The sequence below is a fragment of the Macaca nemestrina genome, chromosome 11, assembly GCF_043159975.1.
Source record: "Macaca nemestrina isolate mMacNem1 chromosome 11, mMacNem.hap1, whole genome shotgun sequence".
Lineage (NCBI taxonomy): Eukaryota > Metazoa > Chordata > Mammalia > Primates > Cercopithecidae > Macaca > Macaca nemestrina.
In genome coordinates, this window is record NC_092135.1 from 104,888,478 (window position 1) to 104,910,365 (window position 21,888).

Genomic DNA, 21,888 nt, shown 5'->3' on the forward strand with positions numbered 1-21,888 from the left:
GTATTCTTGAAGTGGCTACATGCAATTCTTTTATTTTTTTAATTTTAATTTTTTGTTTTTTAAAGATGGGGTCCTGCTGTGTTACCCAGGCTGACTTCAAACTCCTGGGCTCAAGGGATCCTCCTGCCTCAGCTTCCCAAGTAGATAGGACTGACTATAGGTGCAAGCCACTGTGCCCAGCTCAATTCTTGATTGAGGTGTTTTATTCAGTTCTCTGAATTCTTAGTAGTTACCATTGAATAGAAACTTTCTTTACACAAAGGTGATGAAACAGTTTAGAACTTTTAAAAAACATTCAAAAATTGAAAATGTTATATATACATAACCTAACAACTCTTCTTGTCATTGACAAAATGTGATGGTATTTTTTTGTGATAATACAAGTGGACCTCAAATACAATTGAAGTTTTCATATCGAGTATTTCCAAATAACAATGACATTCCAATTTATAGAATGTTACGCATTGTGACAGTTGTCACCCTGCAACTAGCTTGGACATCTCTAAGCAAATAGAAGTTTCTGTAGGATAGAGATTTGGGGCATCTACTTGGAACTGTACCTACGAGGAGCTGGCATTCCTCAAATCCCAACCGACTGCACTTTTCCATGAAATTACCCAGCAGTTATGATGGCCAGTGGCTCACTCAGCTGCGAGCCACTTAGGTAGCTGGCGAGGTGACCGGACACAGCCTTGTCTTCACACAGCACATCACAACAGGGCAGCAAAGGACAGATCTCTCTCATACTCTTTATTCATAGGGCCTGAGAGGTAGACCATCAAGACTCCAGCCTGTTTGGGCTACCTTCTAGGGCGACCTAGGTGTGGAGCTTGCTGGCCAGGAGGGCAGTAACTACCCAGAAGACAAGAGATGGCTATCTCTTTATGCACTTGTAACCCACTTTTGCACACAGGTGTGCTGTGACTCACTGGTGGATCCAAAAAAAAGCTGAAGCCTACATTTCTCAGAGTCCCTTTCAGCTTGAATTCCAAATGTGACTTAGCTTCCTCCATGCAGATGTACCTACTTGAAACTGGGAAGGCCAAATGAGATGGAGATGATGTTTCTGCCAACAAACAGCCACAGAGCATTTAATTTTTCTAGAATAGCAATAACAGAGACCCCAGGGTGTGGTGTGGCAGGACAAGGAGCGTCCATTTTGCTGGTGGAGATTGTGGCTAAAGTAATGTGGCTCTGGAGCCAGCAATGGGTGGCATGTTCATGACTTCCCAGCTTCCAGGCTGTAAGCAGAGATAGCATCTCTTCTGGACAGCCAGTTCTGTGATTGTGTTCTGGGAGTCATTCCTGGAAGTCAGACTAAAGGCTGCTCCTTCAGCTCTTCCATTCATCTTGTAAGCAGGAGGCTTCTGTGCGTGGCCAGAAACTAACAGAAGCACATTGTGTCTAAACTAGGTTACAGTGGTTTCTGTTACCAGGAAGTAAATCCTGATTGATAAAGATACTACAATATGTGCACATATATATGTTATAGAATCAAAAAAAATTGGATACTTTGCTTTAAAAGTTTGTGTATTTTGCTTTTAAAGAATGTCCCTCAGGGCCGAGCACAGTGACTCACACCTGTAATCCCAGCATTGTGGGAAGCCAAGGCAGGAGGATTGTTTGAGCCCAGGAGTTTGAGACTAGCCTGGCAACATGGCAAAACCCCACCTGTACAAAAAATACAAAAATTAACTGGGTGTGGTGGCATGCACCTGTGATCCCAACTACTCAGAAAGCTGGGGTGGGAGGATCACCGGAGCCTAGGGGGTCGAAGCTGCAATGGGCCAAGATCATGCCACCGCACTCCAATCTGGACAACAGAGTGAGACCGTGTCTCAAAAAAGAAAAAAAAAAATTAGAATTTCACTCAGGGTTATAGACACTTGATGTTATGCAGACCCACTAGGAACACCTATGTATACTGCTGGCTGCTTTTACGTGTCACACCACCCTGAGCAGGTTTCTCTAGGCAGTAATAAAGCTTCCGAGGCAGAGGAAGGGAGAAGCCAACACACCTGCCTTTATTTTCCACTTGTTCTCCTTGCACCCAGTTTTCACCACACTTCCCCACGCTTTCACTACAACTCTGCCAGGCTCCTCTCAGGCAATCTCTTTACACCAGGGGCCACCTAATCCTGAAGAGGGAAGGGAAGATAGTGTCAAAATTTCACCCAATTATTCCAGGCAATCCATTTCTCTCTCTCTCTCTCTCTCTCTCTTTCTTTTTTGCTTAAAAAATGCCGAATAGAAGAAACACATGTAATGTATTAAATGTATAAATAGAGCTTTCACCTTGTCATAACTTTTAAGTTAAATTAGACAAAGAGCCAATGCTATTCTATTCGAGGACCTTTGAAGTGCTCAGATGTTGCTTATACTCATCAGAAGAATATTCCTTCTATCTTATTAAATGTGAGTCCTGAAGAAAACCTAGTGTTAAAGAAAATCAATTAAAGATAAATAAAACAGAGGGGCAAAGCCCCGTTCACCAGCTTGGGTTCAGATGAAGTTCCCCCCACGGCCCCTGCTCCTGTGCTGTTGCAGGCCGTTGTAACGGGAGTTCCACGTTGTGCAGGCCACAAGCCAAGCCTTGGATGTACCTGCTTTTTACCCAGCTGCCCCAGGGCAGAGCTCTGCACAGACCACAGTGCCTTAAGAGAGGATAGTAACACCCCTCAGTGTTTTCCTTAGAGTGCTCCATGCGCTACAGCCATTTTTCAAAGCATCCCCCAGGCCGGGGTTAAGGCAGAACAGGTTTAGCTCAGTAACATTTCTTGAGTGATCTTGTAAATGAGTAGCTTGAAAGAAAAATAGCAACTAAGCAGTGCGGTCACATTTTTTGAGAATACAGAGGCAAAATTACTTGTGAATGTACTTGCTCATTTTTCCAAAGGACGTACTCTGTACACTTAGAAGTATGCCACTCACATGGGGCTCTTCGTAGCAACACAACCCAAACAAGATATTTCTGAAGCTCATCTTTAACTGTGGTTTGATATCATCTTGATTTTCTTAAAATTTTTTAAAGTTGTGATAAAATATGCAACATAATATTTACCATCTTAACCATTTTTAAATGGACAGTTTGGTGGCAGTGAGTACATTCACATTGTTGTGTAACAACCACTATACCATCCAGCTCCAGAATCTTTTCAACTTGCAAAACGGAAACACTGACACATTAAACAGTAACGTTCATTTCCCCTTTCCCCCGGTGCCTGGCAACCACCATTTACTTTCTGTCTCTGTGAATTTTACTACTCTAGACACCTTATAGGTGGAATTGCTCAGTATTATCCTTTACTGACTGGCTTCTTTTAGTTAGCATAATGTTTTCTGGCTCACCCGTGTCATGGCGTGTGGCAGTATTTCCTTCGCCCGGGCACTTTGGGAGGCCAAGATGGAAGGATCACTGGAGGCAGGGAGTTGAAGACCAGCCTGGATAACATCGCAACACCCCCATCTCTACAAGAAAATTAAAAAGGCTTGAGCCCAGGAGATTGAGCCTGCAGTAAGCCATGATCATGCCACTGCACTCCAGCCTGGGGAAAGAGTGATACCCTGTCTCAAAGAAAAAAAAAATTTCCTTCCTTTTAAAGATGGAATTATATTCTATTGTATGTATATACCACATTTTGTTTATTTGCAGATGGGCCCTTGGATTGTTTCTACCTTTTGTATCTCTGTGTGTGTGTGTGTGTGTGTATTTCTAGAAACTTGTTATTCTCCTGAGTGTTAAACTGTTTTAAGTGTTTGGTTTTTCATTTCTAGAACATTTTCCTATCCTAAAGTTTATCTATCTAGTGATCTGTCATCTATCATTTTTCCTAAGGATCTTTACTTGTTTTAATGAAGTACAATATATGTTATCATAGTATATTTTATGTACCCTCATATCCTTTCACTGTGGATTTAATTTTTAGAAATAACAAAAAGTCTCATAGGGCAAATTCATTAAGCTGAGTGGGTGATTAAGTTAACAATAGAAATGAGCATGTATTAGGTGCCTACTATGTGCCAGGCACTGTGCTAGCATTTCACACCCATTATAGCATTCAGTCTTTACCACACCCCTGTCTGGTGGTTAGTAATGATTACTAATATTCATTTTATAGATGAATAAACTGATACTCAGGGCCTTAACTGCCTTTCCTAGGGGTGTACAACTAGAAAAAAGCCAGAGCCAGATCTGCACCCAAGTCCTTGTGACCCCAGAGCTCATGCTTGTATCATCGCACCAGTGTTACTCAAGCTTTCCTGGTGATTACAGTCACATGTACTTGACAAAACCACAAACTGCTGGGCCTGTCCCAGCAATACTGAATCAAAATTTACAGAGGAGGGACCTGAGAGATTACACTGCTTGAACAGCTTGGTACTGGGGAACCAGAGATCAACTCCAGCCCTTCTGTTAGCTCTTAGTGGGCTGGTCAGCTGGATCTAGAAGCCAAACTGACAGCAGGCGGATTAACAAGAGAAAAAATGTATAAATTTTACTAGTTTTACATGTACCTGGGGGATCTTCAGAAGAGAGTGAAGTCTGAAGAAGTGACCAAAGTAAGATATGCTTTTTAGACAAAGAGTGATACATTTGAGAAGAAACAACAGGAGAAAGAAAATTTGGCTAGGACAGTAAAATTTTCTAGGGGAGTCACAGGAGATATATGAGGGGGTGTAAAGCAAGTGGAAGATAGAGGTTATTTTGTTCATGTGTTTGTTTATTCAGGTTCATTGCAGCCTCCAAGTCTCCAAGTCTCTGGTGATAAGGCCTCTTTTCTCACCCTGGTATGGATAAATCTCAGGGCCTTAGAAGAGTATCCATCCCAGAGGATTCTTTATCCCTTGCTCCATACAGGAAGAGACAGATCAGCTCTGCCTTTCTGAAACTAGAATTTCTCCATTGTTTTCCATTAGAAATAATCAACATACAAATTTTTGGATGGCACATCCTTCACTCCTCCAGTGGTATCTACCATATTTTTGTGAAACATGTAACAAGCTTCTAAGGTAATAAGATTAGGTTGTGCAGATCACAAATAGCTCTGAAGGCAGTTCCTATAGCAGAGTCTCAATTGTTATGAGCATTAGCTATGGGCATGATAGAATAGGCTTCAAAGTGACTCCTTTGAAGGACAAGATTTACTTGAATGTTCTGCTTTAGAATCATTAAGATGAGCAGCCTCACTGCCATGTGGGCTCTACGCACAGTAAGATTAAGAGAGACAGCATTTTACAGTGAAAAGAGTAAGTCAGCCCTGGTTTGGGATCCGGATAAATCTCTTCTCAGAGCCTTAGTTTCTTCATCTGTAAAATGGATTAATACCCAATTTGGAGGACTATTGTATATATTAGAAATAACTATGTATGCCTTGTCATGTAGTAGATGCTCATAGCAGTTCTTCTAATAATGAAGCAAAGTCCCTGTGGTGTACGGTAAATGTGAACCACTCCTCAGCAGTCATCCTTGTGTGCTAAGCTAGTGGACCAGGATTTCCAGCTAAAGTAGATGTGGAACCGAGTCTTGAAAAATGTGTGTAGAGAAGCTTCTATACTTTTCTTATGTGGATGGCGGTGGTGAGGGGGCGGTGGCAGGTGCGGCTGCAATACTTAAAAAGGAATTCTATTGTGGCAATAAAAGAATATGGCAAGAAATGAGTGTGGCAAGAAATGAATGACAATGGCCCCTAGGTGGTGCTGAATCATCATTTGAGTGCAAGCCGGACACTTGGTATTTGCGGAGGTGACTTCCCTCTGGTTTGAATTTCAAATAAGAGCAGGACAGCTCCCTGGGATGTCTGGGAAAAAAGACCAGACAGAAAAGAGTCTTTTCACTAGGAGCGGGTGCACAATACTCTTACCCATGAGACCCCGTTGGGTCTTCGGTTTGCTTTAGTTGGAAACAGGAAGAAGGGTCAGGCCAACTTGTATTCATTTGCTGAGAGCTGTTGGAGCCGTGACTGATTCTGACAGATCAAATACCATTTATAACACTCCTGTGGGGGACACTTTAGCCAGGGAGGTTAGTGCTAGCCCCTCCAGAGACTAAGTATGTTTGCGGGATGTGAGGACCCCTGAAATATACAAATATACATGTTAATGAATTTTAACGAAAATAACCCATTATTGTTTTCTGTGCAACACTGCATTTCTCAGCTACACCTGTCCTTTCCAACCTCAATTGCTGGGCAGCCTATTTTTCTTTCGGCATCAGAAGCGATAGCATCTGGGAAGTGAGTCTGATGAATTCTGCCTGGCAACCAACATCTTTCCAACTGCCAGATCCTGGGGGAAGAAACGGAGATGCTCTGGAGCTGGTTCAGGGCCAGAATGCACCTGTCCTTGAGGACCTGGTGATGGGGAAAGGAGGCTGGCCAAATGCAGAACTTCTGAAACTCCACTTCCTGAGTTCATTTCCATTTTGGCAAAATGTGACTTTGGTTTCCAAGGGAAGGAGTTTGCATGTATTAAAATGCCTCAGTGGCTGAAGTTGCTTTGTGTCCTCCACGAAAGCCTCCTGCCATCAATTCCCATCTCCCAACACATTTTCAACTGTGGTGTTTTGGGAAGGTAACCATAGCAACTAATCTTATTCAGAAATAACTGGACCTAGGCAGTAAACGGCGAGGTAACCCCATGGTAATTTTCAGTGGAAACCCAATATTGATTCTAACAATTGTACAGGCTGAGCACTGTTAGCTATTTACTAAGCTCTGTTCTCTTTAAGATATTTGATTCCCACAACAACCCTATGAGGTAGTCATCATTATCCTCTTTAACACTCGAGAGTTGGCCCATGGTTGTACAGCTAATTAAATCTGCTGGACCCTGAAATCAGTTTTTTCTCCTATGCAGACCTGCCTTCTGAGGAAAACTGGAGAGATGCCTTCCAGTGTCTATTCTGCAGGTAGTAAAAGTGAGTCACAGAGTCCTGGAAATTGTTCAAGGCAACAGCAGAGCTGCAGATCCTCTGCCCTAATCCCACTGATGCCTTTCTGTTATATGTAGAGCTTTAGAGCTCTCAAGATTATCTCATCTATTGCTCACAGCAGGTCTTTGTGATGATTATATCTATTTATAGATGAGAAAACTGAGACATGAAAAGGTTAAATGGCATTTCTCAAGGTCACCAATTACTATATTGAAGAATAAGAAATAAAATCCGTTTCTAATTCTCTGCTGCCTTACTAGATGTGGTGCTTTAAAAATATTTCATCCACTTATCCCTTTCAGAATGTATTAGGTACATTAGGTGCCATATATTATGTGTGGTTGACAAGATTTTCAGGATTAACTTTAATTCATCAGAGATAAACTTTATATCTAATGGGATCATCTTTATGGAAATACTGTTTATGAGTATAAATGTTTTTATGTGAGAATTATATATTCTAATGAATCTTTAAAAATCCATAGTTCGTGTGTTATAGATGCAAGATCATAAATTTATCTCTGTAAATTGCCTAAGATGATGATAGAGAAGGGTGTTATGCTGAAAATTTTTAGCAATGTAAAAGCTACAATAGTCTCAAGAGAAAAATGATCTGTAATCTTTAACAGAGCCACCTGCCATGCATAGGGCCCAGAGCATGGAGAGGAAGGATGGGGGCATGACCCCAATCCCAGAGGGCATGTTCGGTGGCTTAGATTTGTTCACTTAATGGGGTAGAGACACAACTCACAAAGTGACACCCAGAAGCCTAGACTCCAAGTTCCTTTGAAAGCTTGATGTAGACCCTTCAAACACTGGTCGGGGGTGGGAGTGCGGGGTGAGAGTAGGAGGTGTGGGAGGGTCACTGGAGATAGAAGCCTGACTCTTGCCTGGAAAAACTCAAAGGCAGAAGGCTGCCTGGAGCTGCTTCTGATGGCAGAGCAAAAACAGGTGGCTGTAAGAGGGCTTTTGGCTTCCAAGTTTTGCAGGGGAGAAGGAATGGCATGGATGCATAATATTTCCTGTGGATTAAACGAGTGCCAAAGAAACTAGCAGGCTTGAGTCATCCTGAAAGGCACCTATCCTAGGGAACGTCCTGCCCAAGCTCAGAAATCGCAGCAAAAAGAGGCTGTATGGGGTCTTCACAGTCAGCCTGATGTGCATTGTGGGGGTCAGGTCAGGGAACACTGTGGTGTAAGAAAGACACGCCATGGAAAGAGAGGTGGGAGTAGAGGTGTCTCTTAAGAACCCACTAAAGTCACTCATGTGAGGAGGAGCCAGCACTTGGACATTGAGCACACAAAGGGCATCCTCGCAGACTCTGCAAAGGTCACCGGTGAACGGACCCATTTACCTCCAGTCTCTCCTCCCTGTCTGGTCCTGGAGATGCCAGAGGCAGCACAGTGAGCTGGGCAGGAGGAGCAGAAAACAGAACAAGGTGGGCAAACAGCAAAAAACGATTCCACGGCCTCCTCCCTCTGCTGCTCATTACGGAGTTGGAAGAAAGGAAGGAATCTTAAATTGGGTGGAATCTTAAATTGGGTAAGAGTTGAATATTTTGAGAATAGATCAGGTGATGAGCTTTTTAATACCTTAAAATGAGGCTCTTCTAATAGCCATGTGCAACCAAAAATACTCTGGCATATGCCGGAGATGGCCTCTCTGAGGTGGGAAGGGAGAGCTGGCAGAGCCAGCATGGTGGGCAGGGGAGGGAAGAAGATGGAGCTCTTTCCAGCCTGCTGGAGCTACTGACCCAGCCCATTCAATTAGCTACTGTCCCCTAGTAAGAGCCTTCCAAGTTAATCGAATGAACCCCTGGATTTCTTCTTGCTCTGTCACCGCCAGCAGCGGGGCTTAATCTAGAGTTTAGATCCTATGTGTTCTTTTTCTTTTAACATCTAGTGCAAAAAACACCCCCTGGCCTCTTTCACTTGATTTCACATTTTCACTTTTAGAGTTATTTCCAAGTAGAAAAAGCGACTTTTCCCTAAACTGCAGGCAAGAGCTGCAAACTGCCTCTAGGTGACTTTGTTGGACCTTCAGAAGGAAGAATCTGAAGGGAGTAAACATTACAATGAGAAAAGATTATCTTTTACAATAAAACATCCTCTCATACTGTCTGTAATGGCATATAATGTTACACGGACCCGAACAAGATGTATTCATCTGCAATTATTTATGCTCACCAGGGAAAAATTATTTCTTTGTTTATTGTTTTAACCATGATTAACCAGCAGTGTAATGATAGGGTGATAATGATAACATGAAGAATGAAATGTTTGAGAGGTGCAAATGGAAGGCAAGATGCTAACCCTAGATGCTGAAAGTTTCTGGTAGAACACAGAGGCGGGATGTCTATTCTTTAGTGGTGTGTGTGTGGGGTGTGTGTGTGTGTGTGTGTGTGGTGTGTGTTGGGGGAAAGGCATGGTATAGGGGATACATTTATCCTGAACAAGGACCAGATAGGAGTGGCCCAGTGCTCTTCTGACTTTCAAAGCCTGCTTTGCATTCAAGTTCAAGAGCTTAGGGCTCTCAAAGACTTATTTTTCCTTCCATTCCTCCCACCTGAATGAGAACAAATCCTGATTAGAGCTACAGGGATCTTACTCGCTTGTGAAAATGGACATGTAATTGTTTCTGAAAGGCTGTCTTTCTTTCTCAGAAGTTCCGGAGAATTCCAGCTTCCGAAGGGCTGACCTTGAGTCATCAACACACCCGTTTTCCACCTTCTCAGCTCTGGAACAGGGTTTGGTTCTGTGGCTTATGACTTTCCCAAGGTTTCTGAGCTCAGTCCAGCCAGTAAAATATGTCTCCCCTTCGCTTAAGGAAGCAAAATTTTGTGGGCAAATTCTCAATCATGGCAAATCTTCAACTTTTATATCTGGCTTTGGTTTAAACAAATGGTTGAAAGTGCCTCCCATCTAGCTTTCGTGAATGATACACTCTTTTTGATTAAATGTAGGCATGAAGAGTTAATTTTCTCTTCAGATAAAAACGAACTCTGAAGGCAGTTCCAGTAGAAAAGTGCACCCAAATATTTCTAACAATGACGGCATCACGGGAATAAGTGTAAGGCAGGTCTCCCAGGAAGACTATTTGAAACCTAAACCTACAGACACAACGTAAAATACGGTAGTCACCATTTTTCCTCAAAGGTTGATTAAATGAAACACTTCAACTTTGGGGTAAGTATTATTAATCCCCACTTTATAGATGAACAAATTCAGACATAGACTTACCAGCCACATGGCTTTGAGCAAGTAATTTAAATTTTTAGATTTGATCCCAGAGCCATATATCATATATGACATAACTTGTACCAACCAAACAGAAAGCAAGCCACTTTCAAACAAAAGCTTTATCGATTTTCTCTTATTTATATACTAGGATGTGAAGGTAACAATACATTTTACATGGGTACCTTTCTATCACATTGGAATGAATTTCATAATGAATGAGAAAGGCCCAATTGCCCTTCATCTTTGTATTTTGAATAGTAGAGAGGCAAGGGAGAGAGAAGAAGGGCCACTGGGCTGAGGATCAGGAGACCTGGGTGCCAGCTGCTGCCTCTGTCATTTAAATTCTCTAGGATGCCTGTTATTCCAGCACTTTGAGAGGTGGGCACATTGCTTGAGCCCAGGAGTTTGAGATCAGCCTGGACAACATCGTGAAACCCTGTCTCTCCAAAAAATACAAAAATTAGCTGGGCATGGTGGCATACACCTGTAATCCCAGCTACTCAGGTGGCTGAGGTGGGAAGATTGCTCGAGCTTGGGAGGTTGAAGCTGTAGTGAGCCATGATCACACCACTGCACTCCAGCCTGGGCAGGAGAGAGAGACGCTGTCTCAATAATAATAATAATAAATAAATAAAAAGAAAAATAAATTCTCCGGGTCTTGGTTTCCTCAGTGATATAGCAATGAAGTTGGGATAGACCTTCTCTAAGATGTGGCGCTCTCCCTTCTTCACAAATACTTAGCATAAGCCCAGATTTCCAATTCCAACATCTGGTCAAAGGCCTTCCCCCTTGCCCCGAACCATGACTTAAAGCTCGTAGAAGTGTATGCTGTCATCCTAGGACTAAGAATGTGCAGTGCTTCATAAATCAAATTCAACATTAAATTGCGCTGCAAACAAAAAGTTTCACACAGTTACAATGTTGCTATGTGGAATTTAATGAGCTCCATATGCCTGACCTCTGGATAGAAATGATTTGGGGAACTGTAGCTGTGAAAGAGTCTAAGGGCATCAGCATCTGGTGTGAGTTACTCAGAGTGAAGAGAATCAACCACATTTTTGTATTATTGCCAAGCTTGGAAAGGTAAAAATACTCTGCAATCTGTGTGCTCACCTTCTGAGATAATGCTGACAGTTTTCCAAAATTTTTCTTACTCATCAGGAAGTTGTGGAGTCCAGTGGATTCTGACTTCCTTCCTGCAGTGCTCCCAGACACTTGTGCCTGTGAGGCCACTGGGCTTTAGCTCTGTCCTGGGAAGAGCAGGCTCTCCTGTTGGACATATCGGTGACTTGATTGACTATTTGTACTTGTTTTGGTCGTCACTGCTACCCGTAAAAGGTTCTGCCTAAAACCCAGATCTGACAATGTTATTCTTCTCCCTTATTTATACAATTCAGGACTCCTTTTTTTTTTTTTTTTTTTTTTTTTTTTTTTAAGACAGAGTTTCACTCTTGTTTCTCAGGCTGGAGTGCAATGGGCATGATCTCAGCTCACTGCAACCTCCGTCTCCCAGGTTCAAGAGATTCTCCTGCCTCAGCCTCCCGAGTAGCTGGGATTACAGGCATGCACCACCATGCCTGGCTAATTTTGTATTTTTAGTGGAGACGGGGTTTCTCCATGTTGGTCAGGGTGGTCTTGAACTCCTGACCTCAGGTGATCCACCCGCCTCAGCCTCCCAAAGTGTTGGGATTACAGGCAGGAGACTCCTCATTTTTTATGCACATACTGTCCAGTTGGGCCTGACCCACTTTTTAGATTCCTTGGTCATTATTCTCCATCTTTGTGCTCTAGCTACTCGGAGGTCTTCCCCAGCATTCAGATTTCATCTTTCGGAGCCTTTTCACATGCTTGGTACTCTGAGGAATCCCTGCCACCTCTTCTCCACCTGGAAAGATTCTCCTATATGAGTGTAGATTGAACAGCACTTTCCTAAGTTCTCTCTCCTCACCTGTTCCTGCCCCATTTGTGGTTAGTCTTTGCCATTTCTGTGTTCCCATGACCCTTAGATGCAGTGAGGGATAGAAAGAAGGGCTGTATCTTCCCCCAGTAAACTGGGGAACTCTTCAGGAGTAAATATGTGTCTGATTCTTCCCTTTCTTTACTGAAGCAGTGTATAGTTGGCTCTCAGTAAATGCTGAGTGAACGAATGACGGAGTGTATGAATAAACAGAGTCCTCAGAAGCCAAGCAGAGTTTTCATCTTTTAATCCTTCTTCACCATGTTTATCCGATTATGTTGCATATCATAATTTATGTCCATCAAAGGTTTGGGCCATACTTACATCCTTTTTGAAGGCTATTGTTCAAGGGCAGGAAAACAACTAATGTTCCTTTGACCTCAGGAAGTTGCTGTGAAACAGGACAGAAAATGTACCCCCTAACCAAAAATAAGAGTTGAAGAAAAAAAAAAAAAAAAGAACAAGCCAATAGACTTGCTTGTCTCCACAAAATGCTCCCTGAACTCGTTAAGAATCTGGATAGACCCTTGTCTGAGAGATGTGCTTTGGGTGCAGTCATTTTCTGTGTTACTGTTTTGCAAACAAATAGGTCTCCCAAATGAGAAACTGACCAGAGGCAATAATTTAGATCTTTATATAATAGGATTTAATTCTGACATTTTTGTACTTACCTTTATTTCCAACCCTGAGATACCCAATCCGTGAATTAGCACCTTTCCTCTTGATACTAGATTCTGAAAATAAAGAATCTTTGTTTTTTGGAGATTATTAGTATTGAATATCTAAAATAAAAATTGAGAAGAATTGATAGCAGTATTTTAAAAGGACATGTTTTATTCAAACATACCATCTCACGTGATTCTTATAACAGGCTTATGAAATGGACTGGGGAAAAATTTAAGTTCCTGTTTTATAGATGAGGAAGCTAAAACTCACAAATGACTTGCTCAAAGTCGGAGAGCTAGGAAATTGGCAATGATCAGACATGAACCATTTATGATTATATGAATAACCTCATCTCTCAATTACACATATTTAGACATGCATATGTAGTATAGCACAATAGTTTTGGCTACCTTAGCCAGTCTCTGAACTACCCAAGCAAACAATTCATCCTGGGACTAACTGCCTAGTTACTCAAGCTGTTTCTCTGGGTCATTTTCATGCTCATGAGCATCTAGGAGAGAAAATGGGACTGAGAAAGGAAAACAACAAAGATTGACCATTTGTTTGATTGAAGTTTTGATGCAAAATGTCAACTGATATTACTTAGAAGGAGAAACAGATTGTGAAATTACAAGGGTTTTTTTTTTTTTTTTTTTTTAAACTAGGACTATCCCCTTTCTCCATTCTCAGAGAGATTCAAGGGCAGATGATGGTAAATAATATAGTAATTTCATTTATTTGACTACCTGGATTCTCTTCAGAAACAGTGATCCAATGTGTTAAGAACTCAGTTATTAATAAAAACAATGGAAAATTTAAAAGACAGTAAATTGGGTGTTTCCTGGTAAGTCTGCTCTTGTTAGAATAATGAAATTTGAAGGTTTAAAACATAGCTTGTTTTGAAGTGATGCATGAGTTCCCAAAAACCTTGTTTAACATATTGCTGGAATAATGCATATGAGATGGTTAAAAATGGAAGTAGAAAAAAATTCCCCAACACCCTTAGAGGAATTTGCAATTCATAAAGTTACTGCCAATTTTGCATTATAGTTGCTATGGTAACCATGCTAGGCTTCTGCTCAAATGTTTCTCAGAAGGGGAAGGAATAGTATATAATAAGCTCTTCAAGTGTAATTTTTTTTTATTGTAGTTGAATTAGTGTGTAATTCTTATGTGAGCATTTTAGTAATCCATAAACATGCACTCCAGTTATGATTCTGATTTTTTATCTCAGTATGTTTAAGCAATGTGTGAAAAATTGCTGGCTACTATCAATGCCTGGCAATTAATTTTAAAAATAATAACAAAAAGCATTAGCAACAGTAATTAATGATAAGAGCAAAAACAAAAATGCATTTCAAACCTGACTCTAGTAAATTTCCCAGACCAAAGCATTGGCTTGCTTATTGATTCAAAGTGCTTTCAGCCAAGCTTTTAGCCTGCATTCACGAGTCACCCCTTGGCCCCTCTATGTTTTTCCTCAGAAGAATCCTATATATTGAATAAGTGAAGTATCAAGCAGAGCCAGTTGGACCAATTAGACTAAAATAAAACTTTCATTTGGCCATTTCGATAGGGAGCTATTTTTAAATGGTAATTGGATTTTTCTTTTTTTCCTTCAGCTTCTAGGGAGTGAGTCTAACAGCTGAGGTGGAGCAGTACATATCTGGACATGGAGCAAGGGTTGTTCAGGGTTTGACGTCTCATGGGTTAATTTTGAGTGGAGAAGAAGAGAAATGGGCTTTGGAGTCCAACAAGCCTGGACTTATACTCTAGCTTTGCATTTTACTAACTGAGGTCTTGGGCAAGTCATTTACCATCTGGGGCCTCAGTGTCTTCATTTGGATAAACCAGATGCTTATGCCTTTCTCGCAGTGTTTGTAAGAATTAGAGCTAATTGGACATGAACCGTGTAGCTCCAATTTTGGCACAGTGTATAAGTTTCCTATTGTTGTAACAAATTTAGTGGCTTACAACAACACATAGTAATTGACTCATAGTGCTGGAGGTCAGAAATAAAAAATGGGTCTAACTGGGCTAAAATCAAGGTGTGGGCAGGGCTGTCTTCCTTTCTGGTATCTCTAAGAGAATCAGGTTTTTAACCTTTTTTAGCTGCTAGAGGCTGCCTGCAGTCCTCAGCTTATGGCCCCTTCCACTGTCTTCAAGGCTGGCAGCGTCCAGTGGAGTGTATTTCATATCCCTTCACTCTGCTACTGACTTTTCTGCCTCCCTCTTCCACTTTTAAGGATTCTTGTGGTTACATTGTGCCTACTCTGATCATTGAGGATAATCTCCCTATTTTAAAGTCAGTTTAGCAGCCTTAATTCCACCTGTAATCTTATGGGTCTTTTGCCTCTCCATATAAACTTTAAAATTAGTTTGTTACTAGCTACAAAATGACTTGATTGGATTTTTATTGGGATTATGCTGAATCTATAGATCAATTTGGAAAGGATTGACATCTTGTTAATATTGAGTCTTCCTATCCATGAATATAGAATATCTGTCCATTTATTTAATTCTTCTTTGATATATTTATCAAAGGTTTATAGTTTTCCTTATATAGATGTTATACAAAATTTTTTGGATTTATGCCTAAGTATTTGATTTTGGAGATTCTAATGTAAATGATAACGTGCTTTTCATGTCAAATTCCATTTGTTCGTTGCTGGTATATAAGAGAGTGATTGGCTTTTATTAACCTTGTCCTGCAACCTTACTATAATAGTTTATTAGTACTAGGATTTTTTATGTTGATTCTTCCAGATTTTCTACATAGACAATCATGTCGTCTGCCAATGAAAATGGTTTTATTTCTTCCTTCCCAATTGGCATATTTTCTTTTCTTGTCTCAGTGCATTATGTAGGACAAATGTACAAAGTTGAAAAGCAGTGGTGAGAGGGCGCATCTTTGCCTTGTTGCTTATCTTAGCAGGAAAGCTTCTTGTTCCTTATCTTAGGAGGAAAGCTTCTAGTTGATTAGCAACCAAATTCCATCTGCAACCTCAGTTCCTCTTGCCATGTAATGTAACATATTTATAGTTCCTGAGAATTAGGATATCTTTCGCGTGAAGGAGGATGTCGTTATTCTGCCTGCCATACATAGTAAGCACAAATAAATGGTAACTATGGAATTTTCTATCATTATCATCATTATTAGTATGTATAGGATTAGTAAAACTAGTCCTTGCTCTACCGAAAAGGGTGCTGAAAACAGGATTTGAGCCAAGAGAAAAAGCTGTCAAAATCCACAGCCACCTTAATCAAAGGTTGGCCTGCCTGTAGTTCTTTGCTTCTCGGTTGTCTAACAGATTTGGGTGGCTCCATAGCCGGACCCCATACCTGGAGAGCCACCACTGGGATGAAGTTTCATTTCCCAAGTGTCTTGTCTTAATGTGTTTTTAATTATGAGAGGCTTTATTTCATTCTTGTTAACTTTTAAAAATTATTTTCTTGGCCGGGCACGGTGGTTCACGCCTGTAATCCCAGCACTTTGAGAGGCGGAGACGGGCAGATCACGAGGTCAGAAGATCGAGACCATCCTGGCTAACACGGTGAAACCCCGTCTCTACTAAAAATACAAAAACATAATCAGCCGGGCGAGGTGGCGGGCGCCTGTAGTCCCAGCTACCCGGGAGGCTGAGGCAGGAGAATGGCGTAAACCCAGAAGGCGGAGCTTGAAGTGAGCCGAGATCGCGCCACTGCACTCCAGCCTGGGCGACAGAGAGACTCCAAAAAAAAAAAATTATTTTCTCAAAATGCACTAATTCCTAAAGCCTAGGAATTCCCCTTCAGGGGGAAAGCCTTAAAGGGCTCGAATGAATAAACCTAGAGATGGCAATAGGAGCTCTTGATAATGTGCATCCAGGAATGGTATCTCGACACTGGAGAGTAATGCCAGTGCCTGTCAGACCCCATAAGAAAATAAAACGACCAGAGACGTGCCTGCTCTTCTTTCCACAGCACACAGAATGAGAGAGAGTAATCTGCACATGACTGTCTATTAGTAAGAAAGAAAACGTTCTGGCCAATGTTCCACCCAGGAACACGGTGAGCAGGGGAGATCATGGAGCTACATCTCTGGAGTTCTCATCTGCTTGGGATGGTTTAGGTGTGGTTCTGGGTCATGTTAGGCAGATGGCTGAGAGGCCACCCAATTCCTTCCTTCCCTTATGAGTCAGTGAATTTCCTATCTCTATCTTTAAATTCTCCTTGGACTCAGTAGAACTGTCTCCTAGGTGGGGTGTACATTATTGTTTCCACAGTTCTCTCCAGGGCAATCGAGCAACGGAAAACATCTGTTTTTCACTGTCTAAAATGGATTTATCGCCTATGAGTTACAGGTTCTCTGACTTCACTCAGTATATTCTAGTTTGGGAGAGCAGTGTCTTAATGTCACCACCACACTCTCTAATTAGTCCATAAGAAGGCTTTATTTCTACTTGTCCTCTTCTTTCACATCTAGTGTTTATTCAAATTGCTTTTCCCCCCATGAATATTTTAAAATCTCTGTTCTCATAATTGGCTATGACTTCAACTATTACCGTTTTTCTTGGCTAGTTATTTCTCCCTCCTTTGATTTAGTCAATATATTTTATCAAAATAATTTAATGGTGATTCTTTTATAAGAGCAAACAACCACCTCTCTAAGTTCATTTATCTTTTTTGCAATTTGATTTGCTTAAGGAGAATATGCTTGAATTCCTAGTCTTAAGCAATAGGCAAGAACAGCTATTATAAGCTAAAGAACCCAGGTGATTGTCTCTTTTCTCAAGAAATCTACTCATAATGAATAAATATAAGAAATCCTATTTGCATTATCCCTACAGTTTTCATCCTTAGGTCCTTTACATTTCTATGCTGCTAATGTATATATTTCCTACTGCTGGGAGAGGGGAGGAATGTGAAAGAAGGAATTTATGTTTTTGTTGACTTCCATTTTACCCAAATTGACCCTCTTTGGAAATACAAGCTATCCTTTCTGTTGCATAAAAGGAGATAAATGTTGCTATTTACTGTTAGTAAAATAAATGGAAAAGAGCAAGGATATTCCAACTGTAAAGCTGTTCCTTTTACTTGAGAACAGGGAGAGAATCTTGGACTCTTGAGTGTGCCAATTCAATAAATACAATAGCAGTTAAATAAATAAGTTGATATTTAAGTATGTAAAATGATTGTTTTAAATTCTATCCAATAATTTCAGAGACTTTGCTTTGAATAGCATCTCTCTCTCTCTCCTTTTTTTCTCCAGGTTTTTGCGCAATTCAGGTTTTTTTTTCCAGCCTTTTTGAAATACAACCTGAATTTACTGAAGTTTTATTTACTAGCCTTAATGCACTTGAGTATCTCCAAATCTTTTTTTTTTTTTTTTTTTTTTTTTTTTTTTTGAGACGGAGTCTTGCTCTGTCGCCCAGGCTGGGGTGCAGTGGCCGGATCTCAGCTCACTGCAAGCTCCACCTCCCGGGTTTACGCCATTCTCCTGCCTCAGCCTCCTGAGTAGCTGGGACTACAGGCGCCCGCCACCTCGCCCGGCTAGTTTTTTGTATTTTTTAGTAGAGATGGGGTTTCACCGTGTTAGCCAGGATGGTCTCGATCTCCTGACCTCGTGATCCACCCGTCTCGGCCTCCCAAAGTGCTGGGATTACAGGCTTGAGCCACCGCGCCCGGCCTCCAAATCTTAAGTCAGTTTCCAGATGTAAGCTGGCAGATACCAGAGGAATAGACTTTAGTCAGTCATCATTATGGCTGAACTGCTAAGACAGTGAGGTTTTCAGTGTGGTGACGTTGCTAGCTCTGGTGTCAGGCTGACCCAGCTTCTCTCCCTGGCTCTGCCATTTACAAGTTATGTGGACAAACCTCTTAACCAGGATGAGCATAATAATCACCCAAACTAGGATACTTTTGAGAGTGAATAGTGATGTCATCAATAATTATGCCAGGATAACATGTATAAATCAGGACTGTCTTGGCCAAACCAGAATGCATGGTCACCCAACTCTTAGTAGAATAAGCTGTTTCCTCTGTAAAATGTGTAGGAAAAAATGTAAACATTTGAAAAATACCATCTTATACGGTGGTTTGTGGATTAAATGCGATAATAAATAGAGTCCTTAGTATACAACCTGGCGTATACTAAGTCAGTAAATGTTAGTTATTATTGTGAATATATATCTAACTTTTCATGTCCTTCAGAGCAATCTAAAATGTGAAATAGTATTGATAATTGATAACTACCATTTGCTTATCATATATAACTCACCAAAGCTCTTCGTTTTATTTCTTGAAAGATGTATGTCATTTTTCCCTGTTTCCCTTAAGTATAATAGTCAAGTCTTGCCATCCCAGACCTTTCACCTGAATGAATTAACTTTTTATTAAATCTGTTATACCAGAATGCTACTTACTGCCCCTGGGTTTAGAGAAAGGGAGTATAGAGGAGGCTATCACAGTTCTGAATTTAAGTTTGTAATTTTCTATTGCAGTCTAATCACCAATAGAGAATTTTATTCTCCAGTTTTAGTGCAGAGATCTGCCTGAAAGCTTCAGAAAATGTTGCATGGCCTTTTCAGAGGTTACTTATGATTCTGGAGGCTTTTAGTGTTGCTGCTCTTGCAATAAGAGCTTATCTTTGAGAACAAAAATACTTCTCTGATGCCCTGTTTTTGTTTAGTAAAGAAAACAAGAATTGGAGATATTAGAATGTCCTCAATACCAGTGTGATGAAAAACTCAGCTTAGTTGTGCAGGAAGGTTTGTGAGAGGTAAAGAAGGTGGACACCTTGGAAAAACCTCATATTCCTCTCAGAAGCATCCTTGAAAACCCATCCCCAGAGCTGCTTGATGGGCCCAGTAATTTCCTGCTTGTTTCTGTTTTTGTAAGATCTTGTGGATAGCTTTGGAAGAATGTTTTCCTGCTAGCATCATCAAGATACTAGTGGAGTTATTGATGACTTGTCTCCGTGAAGAGCTCTGTAAACTAGCTTCATTAATTCATCCAGCCATCTACACATCCATTAATCTGTGTATCTGTTCAACAAATATTTATTAGGCCTACTAGTATGGACTAGGAGCAAAAGATTTTAAGCAAGTAATATTCATTCTTTGCCTTTGTGGTAGATTTGCAAAAATGTCTCCAATTATTTGCCTCTCCATCTTTGCTTCATAACTTTAGAGTGCTCTTCCATTTCTGACTCTGGTCTTAGCCATAAGACTTGCTTTGGCCAATGATTTGTTGAAAAGCAAGTCACTGGTCAAGCAAAGGCTTGAAAGTACTTGCAAAAATCAGGCTTGTTATCACTCTTACCTTTTCATCACCATAAGAATATCTATGCTAGTCTGTTGGGTGATTAGAGACACTTGGAAAAGAGATGAATTAGTACAGTCATTCCAGCTAAGAGTATCCTATATTGGCTGATAACCAGCTGACCTGTATACATCAGTACATCTTCCTAAACATGTGATATTGTCCAACCGAGACCAGAAGAACCATCCACTCAACCCAGCCAAGATCAGCAGAGCTACCTAATCAACCATCCCAGAGGCATGAGTAAGGACTGCTTATTGTTGTATGCCTTTGAAGTGTTGTGGTTGGTTGATAGTCAGCATTATTGTGGGAACAGTTAATGATACAGCTTCAGACTTTTGTTCTCATCTTTTCTCCTTGACAGTCACACTCCCATTTTTCCTAAGACATGTTGTGTATCTGCCAACTTGATGTTCTCACACATCCCACAGTGATTTCTTTGGAAGAATGCAATGGCTGTTTTGAGGTATTTATCTCTGGCGAGTTCATGCTTCTGAAAGACTTGGATCAAAACTGCAAAAACCTTGAGTGTCTGTGAAATGGAAGAGACGATTCATTCACTTGTTTATCATTTATTGGGTGTTTGGGTGCTGGCTCTGTATCAGAAACAACACTGAGCCTTAGGGATGGTAGGGGCAAACGTAAATAAGTTTGTTTGTGCAGATCTTGCATTCTACTGAAGGATGCTTCAAATGGGGAAACAAACCAAAAAAGCACAATATGAAAAGAACAAATACAGAGAAATCAGCACAGTTGTGCTTATTTTCCAGCCTAGAGAGAGAGAACTTTTGATGGAAACACTTAAACTAAAGAAATGCTAAACTATTATTAAATCATTATTTATTCAATAAGTACATATTGAACACCTAGTATGGACAAAACAATGAACTAGACACTTGAAGGTTATACAAAAATAAGTTCTTAACAGGTTTATAGTCTAGAAGGGGAGACCCTTAATTTAAAAATTAATGTAAAGCAGAAGTAATGAAGTGCTAAAACAAAGGTGTAAAGTATAATGTAAGCTGAGAGCAAAGAATGACCAATTCTTATTTGGAAAATCATGCAATGCTGTAAGAACACAATGAAATTTAAGCTGGGTTTTGAAAAGATTTGGAAAGAGAAAACTGAGAGGTAACGTGCTGCAGAGGAAGAGCACCTAGAAATAATGAGAGACTTGAGCCTCAGGTTCAATCCTTAGCGGTATGACTCATTGGTGTGACTCTGGCCAGTTTTAATGTTTTTACCTCAAAACTTAGTAGAGTGATGCTACATGATCTATACAGACCCTTGCAGCTTTAATACCCTGAGTCACCTCATTCAATTGCCCATCATATGCTTAAGCACAATAAAGTGGCCAATAATTTCCACTAAGGACAGGCCAGCGTGGGCTCAGTTCATGGGTGTCACTCTGGAAATGTTATTCTTGGAGTAACAGAATCATTAGTTCTTGTTAGGAGTCTGGAGAGTGGGCTATGTAGGGAGGTTCTATGGCAGAGTAAAGAGAATGTCACACAGACCTGGCTTTGAATGCTGATGCTGTCACCAGCAATGTTCTTCGGCCTAAGTTACTTAACCTCTTCTCACCTCAGTGTTCTCATCTACAAAGTTGGGATGATAATCCTGCTACATAAGGTGAGAAGCGAATAAGGTGGGACATGCAGCGTTACGCATTAATAATAGTTCACTGTGGATGACACATGAGTGAATAAGCGAGGTATTTGTATGAGAATGGCCCTCTCTATACACAAGCGATGTGTTCCTGAAAGATCACGGGTGATTTGAATTGTCTAATG